The sequence below is a fragment of the Chelonia mydas genome, chromosome 24, assembly GCF_015237465.2.
Source record: "Chelonia mydas isolate rCheMyd1 chromosome 24, rCheMyd1.pri.v2, whole genome shotgun sequence".
Taxonomy (NCBI): domain Eukaryota; kingdom Metazoa; phylum Chordata; order Testudines; family Cheloniidae; genus Chelonia; species Chelonia mydas.
In genome coordinates this window covers 14,700,827-14,707,039 of record NC_051264.2, presented here as the reverse complement: position 1 = coordinate 14,707,039, position 6,213 = coordinate 14,700,827, and the positions used below count along the sequence as shown (strand labels likewise).

Genomic DNA, 6,213 nt, shown 5'->3' with positions numbered 1-6,213 from the left:
GGGTCTAGTGGTTAGAGGAAGGGAGGCTGGGCGTCAGGACTCCTGGGTTCCATTCCCAGCTCTGGGGTTAGAGTGGGGTCTGGTACGTTAGCACAGCTGGGGCTGGGAGCCAGGACTCCTGGGTTCTTCCCATCCCCCCCTTAACCATCTCACACAGCAGGAGGGGGCTGGGCAGGAAATGGTGATGGGGTGAAAACTACCAAGAAATGCAAATCCTCGAAGGAGCCTGTGCCAGGAACCAGGTGGTGCAGAAACCACAGCCCCCTCCCCACCTCTAACCCCCCCTTGGCTGAGGCCCCCAATCCATCCCCTATAAGCCCTAGGTGGCAGGGAATAGCCACAGTGCAGGGCAGCATGGCCACACCCCCAATCCGCCCCTATGGGCCCTGGGGGGCAGAAAATAGCCACAGCACAGTGCGCCTCGACGACACCCCCAATCCTCCTCCTATGGGCCCTGGGAGGCAGAGAATAGACACGGTACTGGGCACCCCATCTAACTGAAGTGTGAAGTGTCCCAGTGACCCAAGGTGTGTCTATAGGAGGGGGATGGGGGTGTGTGTGTGTACAGATTTGTGCAAGTGTTTGTGTATGAATTGGGTTCTGCAGGGGTTGTGTGTGTGTGGGGGTGTTTGTGTAGCTGTGGGGGGGTGTGGTCGTGCAGGTGTGTGTGTTCGTGTGGCTGGATTTGTGCATGTGTTTGCATCTGTTAGGGTTGTGTTGGTGTGCAGCTGGATTTGTGCGGGTGTTTGTGTATGTTAGTAAGAATGTGTGTGTGTGGCTGGATTCATGCATGTGTTTGTGTATGTTTGCAATTATGTTTGTGTGTGTGCATCTCTGCTGCCCTCTGCTGGCTACAGCTACAACTGCTTCTCCATGTGTCACAGCCCCCATACCATCAACCTCGGTGGCGATTCCCCCATCCTACAAGGGCTGGCTGGCCTGACCCTTCGCCCATCTGCGGAGTGTGGTGGGGGCTTCGGCTCGCCCCCTGTGGCTCAGGAGGGTGCAGGTGCGGGGCGCTGGGCTCTGATGCACCTGGAGGGCAGATCGGGTGGGGCGGGGCAGGGCAGGGCCTGTGGTTTCCGTTCCGCGTTGCCTGGTGCTGGATCATTGCACAATCCCCAGACACACTGCACAGCACGCCCCGAGAGGGAGTGGGGGGCCAAGCAGATGATCCAGTACCAGGGGGAGAGGATATGTGGTTGGGGGGAGGGAAGGCCTTGGGCTGCACTGGAGGAGCGCAGAGCAGGGGTGACACCCCAAAAACCTGCAGCAAAGGGATGGAGAGATGGAGAGGGTGGGGTACGTGGATAGAAGAGGCAGCGAGCCTAACATCTAAAAGGGGAGTGGGGTTTAGTGTTTGGCGGGGGGCGGGGCTGGTGGTCAGAATTCCTGGGTTCTACCCCCAGCCTTGGGAGGAGAGTCGGGTCTAGTGGTTAGAGTGGTGGGGGTGGAAGGGGTGAGCCAGGACTCCTGGGTTCTCTTCCTGGCTCTGACTCTCTCTTGCGTAATCCCTCGGCAGTTAACCAACCCGCCAGCGTGTGGGAGCGAGGGGGTGGGGCCGGGTTGCAACACGGCCCAGAGTCCCGTGCGGCCCCCTTAGTTACTCAACCAGGGGCAGGGTGGGGGATGGCCTGGGAGATCCGCTAAGAAAGGTGCTTCCGATGGGTTTGTGTGTGGGTCACGGTGCCCCCTGCTGGATAGATCCCTCTAGATCAGAGCCATGGGCCCCTCTAGCCCAGTCTCAGCCTGGGTCAGACCCTGGGAGCCCATCCTCATCTGTCGCCACGGCTATGTCTATTGGTCTCCTGGAATGGTCCATTCCCATGGGTAGCGGTCCAGTGGCAGTGAGTTCCACAGGCCTCGCCACAGGCTGCGTGGGGCGAGAGGTCCTTGTGTTGGGAGCGCTGGGAGTGAACTCTGTGTGGTTGTGTCTGAGCATGATTGTGAATATTCCAGTGTGTGTGGGGGTGATTGTGATTGTGCTGGGGGTGTGATTGTCCCTCTCTTTCGGGGGTGGGCTAGCGTATGCCCTGGATGTGGAGTGTGTGAGTGTCTGTAGGTGTTTTTGGGATTGTGTGAGTCCCTTTGAGCGTGAGCGTGTCTGAATGGCTGGCTGTGTGGAGGTGTTTGTGTGGTAGCTGTGGTGTGTTTGTGTGTCACCTGCTACAGGATACAAAGTCCTGCAAAACCATTTCCTACCGGTTAGCCCCACAACACATTGACACTGATACAAACACAGTGTCACACACACACACACACACACAGAGCAGGGCTCAACCGGGCCAGCAGGGGACGGCAGGAACACACACGTCTCCCTAGGGCCAGCTTGGATGATTTCCCATCACAACCCCGCACGGTGCTGGTGCCCCCACACGCGAGTGGGCAGTGGTGGGCGGGGGGGGGGAGGGGGGCAGATGTGATGGATTTGGAAGGAAGCACTTTGGGAAAATCAGTCCAGGCCCTGAGCAGAGCTGGGACAGAGACAGTTACCCCTGCAGCACCCAGGGAGGGGAGTGGGGTCTAGTGGTCACAGCAGGGTGAGGGCTGAGCGCCAGGACACCTGGGTTCTCTCCCGGGCTCTGGGCGCGGAGTGGGGTCTAGAAGTTAGAGAAGGTGGACAAAACGTGCGGCTTTGTTTAATATTTCCCAAGGTTGTGGCTGGATACAGGTTTTTGGAATGACTTTCAGGAAATATTTTGTTTCCAGACAGACTCCAGATACCAAACGATGGTGCTAAGATGCTCCCCCTGCGCCCCTCGCCCATTATCCCAGGGTCCGAGCCTCTTCCCAACCCGCAGGGTAGTTCTCCTCCCAGGCTCCTGCGAGGGCAGGAAGTGCCACCAGCCCCATTTCCCGGATGGGAGAACTGAGGGCCAGAGAGACTGACTGATGTGCCCAAGGGCACCCGGGAAGTGTGGGGCAGAACAGGGGGCTGGGACCGGATTCTTTTTCTTCAGTAAGTTTCTGCCCTCCCGCATCCCCACTCTGCCCTACTCCTGGGCTGCTGGGTGGTGCAGGGGCGGGGCCTCGGGAGAAGGGGCGGTCCGGAGGCGGGGCCTTGGAGGAAGAGGCGGGGCAGGGCGGGCCCAGGAGGGGTGGGACTGTGTGGGAGCGGGGACGGAGGAAGGGGCGGGAAAGGACCAGGGTTTCAAGAAGGGGAAGCACAAAGGTGAAGGGGCAATGCGGGGTTGGAGAATTGGGGAAAAGGGGCGGCACGCGGCGCAGCTTTGAGGGAAGGGGCGGTTCGGGGGCGGGGCCTCGAGTGAAGGGGCGGGCCCTTGCAGGAAGAGGCGGGGCAGGGGCGGGCCCTGGAAAGGTAGGACAATGCGGGAGCAGGGATGGGGGGAAAGGGCGGTGTGAGGGCGGGATTTGGGGAAAAGGGGCGGTGTGGGGCGGAGTCTTGGGGAAGGGGCGGGGCAGGACCAGGGTTTCAAGAAGAAGGGGAAGCACAAGGGGGGAGGGGCAATACGGGGCTGGAGAATTAGGGAAAAGGGGCGGTACCGGGCAGAGCCTTGGGGGAAGGGGCGGTGCGGGGGCGGGGATTGGGGGGAAGAGGCGGCATGAGGGCAGGAGATCGCGGAGAAAGTGAAGCGCCGCGGGGGAACTCGGGGGAAGGGGCGGGGCCTCGGGGGATGGGGAGGGGCAAGGGTGGGGGCTCGGAGGAAGGGGAGCCGCGGGAGGGGGGGTGGCCACATTCCGGCGCGGGTGGCCCCCCCATTTTTAGGGACCGGAAATTCCGTCGCCCCTGCACGCCCCGCACCCCCAGAAAGTCCCCTCCCTGCACAGCCCGGCTCTCACTGCCGGGCTCCCGGAGCCGAGTGCAGAAGCTGCGGGAGCTCAGGGCAGGGACGGGGCGGTGGCTGGACCAGTGGCGGCCGGAGGCGCCGGCCGGGGCCGGGTCCGAGAGGGGCAGCGGGGCTCCGGCGGAGCGCGGCACCCAGCGCCTGGGGCGGGGAGACGAGGGGGCAGCGCGGGGAGGGTCCCCTGTCGGGGGGGGGGGGGGTTATGCAGATCAGCCGCGTCCGGCGGCAGCCAGGGGGCCCGGCGAGATGAGCCGAGGACGCGGGCGGAGAGAATTCTCTGTGTCTGAGCAGAAACCGGTGCGGGGAGTTCGCGCGCTGAGTGACCGCATCGGAGTCACTCCGGGGCAGTGATTGCCACTTAGCTACGAAGTTATCAAAGTAGCTCCTGGGGACATGAACAGCTGTGGGAGCGAGAGGGCAGCGCGGTGTCCCAGGCTCCCGGTATCGCTTCTCGGCCCCTATGGCTCAGATCAAGTGTAGTGTCTGGTCTTCTCCGTTTAATCTCCGGTGTGTTCTCCAGGCGAGAGCTTCCTATTCCACGGATTTTAGGACAGGGAGCGGGATGAGGAGCTCGTTCCGTCCGCTCCACGCATCAGCCCGGTGTTGCGGTGCTGCCGGGCGCGGTGTCCTTCCCCGTGGAGGGTGGAGAACCTGCTGGTAGAAAAACCCAGCTGCCTCGTGCGGCTGCGGGTCTGTTCCCGGGAGCTGGGGGGTCAGCGGGTCAATCCCCGCCCCCGGCGCCCGCTGCTTTATCTGTCCGCACGAGCTGCCTCGGCTCCTCTCGCCGCTGCCGCCGGACGCGGCTGATCTGCATAACCCGCCCCCCGACAGGGGACCCGCCCCGCGCTGCCCCCTCGTCTCCCCGCCCCAGGCGCTGGGTGCCGCGCTCCGCCGCAGCCCCGCTGCCCCTCTCGGCCCCGCCCCGCTCTCGGCCCCGGGCGGCGCCTCCGGCCGCCACTGATCCAGCCACTGCCCCGGCCCTGCCGTGAGCTCCCCCCAGCTTCTGCACTCGGCTCGGGGAGCCCGGCAGTGAGAGCCGGGCTGTGCATGGAGGGGAGTTTCTGGGGGTGCGGGGCATGCAGGAGCGACGGAATTACCGGTCCCTAAAAGGGGGGGGGGCCACCAGCGCCGGAATGTGGCCACCCCCCTCCCGCAGCTCCCCTTCCTCCGAGCCCCAACCTTTGCCCCTCCCCAGCCCTCGGGCCCCCCCCCAGGCGCTTCACTTTCTCCCCGATCTCCTGCTCTCATGCCGCCTCTTCCCCCGAATCCCCGCCCCCACACCACCCCTTCCCCCAAGTCTCTGCCCCGTGCCGCCCCTTTCCCCAATTCTCCAGCCCCCCATTACCCCTTCCCCCTTGTGCTTCCCCTTCCTCCTGAAACCCTACCCCGCCCCTTCCCACAAGACTCCGCCCCTACACTCCCCCTTTTCCCCAAACCCCGCCCCCACACCGCCCTTCCCTCATCCCTGCTCCCACATAGTCCCACCCCTCCAGGGCCTGCCCATGCCCCGCCCGTTCTTGCAAGGCCCCGCCCTCGCACCGCCCCTTTACTCTAGGCCCCGCCCCAGAACCGCCCCTTCTCACGAGGCCCCTCCCCTGCACCACCCAGCAGCCCAGAAGCAGGGTAGAGTGGGGAGGCGGGATGGCAGAAACTTCCTGAAAAAAAAGAATCCGGTCCCTGCCCCCTGTTCTGCCCCACACTTCCTGGGTGCCCTCGGGCACATCACTCAGTCTCTCTGGGCCTCAGTTCTCCCATCCGGGAAATGGGGCTGGTGGCACTTCCCGCCCTTGCAGGAGCCTGGGAGGAGAACTACCCTGCGGGTTGGGAAGAGGCTCGGACCCTGGGGTAATGGGCGAGGGGCGCAGGGGGAGCGTCTTAGCACCATCGTTTGGTATCTGGAGTCTGTTTGGTATCTGGAGTCCCAAAATATTTCCCGAAAGTCATTCCAAAAACCTGTATCCAGCCACAGCCTTGGGAAATATTAAACAAAGCCACACGTTTTTCCCTCATGTAGCCTGCCCCCGACCCGGCACCAGCCCCCAGTTCTGCCCCCTTCCTGCCACCGCAGCCCCATCTCACCTCCTGAACCTCTCTGGGTGCCCTGGGCCCCTCTTAGCAGGGGGCTGTCCAGGAGGGTGAAGGGGGGGTCTCTCCTTGCAGCCATGGGGGGGGGGGGGTCTGGTGGATGTCCAGCCCCTCTGGACACCTCTGCCAGAGACCCCCAAAAAACCCACTGGTTTCCTCTGCATGTGGGGACAGGCTCCTACTTTCTGACTTGGGCTGGAGATATGGAGAGGGGTGTTTCCGTGATGTCAGAGCCCTGCGGCGGAGGGGCTCAAATCATGACTCTGAAGTGGCAGGGCAACCTCCCTCCCACCCCCCGACCCCGCTCACATTCGGCTAGGGG

At 63.5% G+C, this 6,213-nt stretch overlaps 1 non-coding gene across 1 annotated transcript; it reads left to right on the top strand.

Moving 5' to 3' along the window:
* Window positions 1-4,249: 4,249 nt before the first annotated feature.
* On the top strand, window positions 4,250-4,440 carry LOC114022630. The gene has a single exon (XR_003566657.2). It is a non-coding gene; the product is annotated as a U2 spliceosomal RNA (small nuclear RNA).
* Window positions 4,441-6,213: the final 1,773 nt, after the last annotated feature.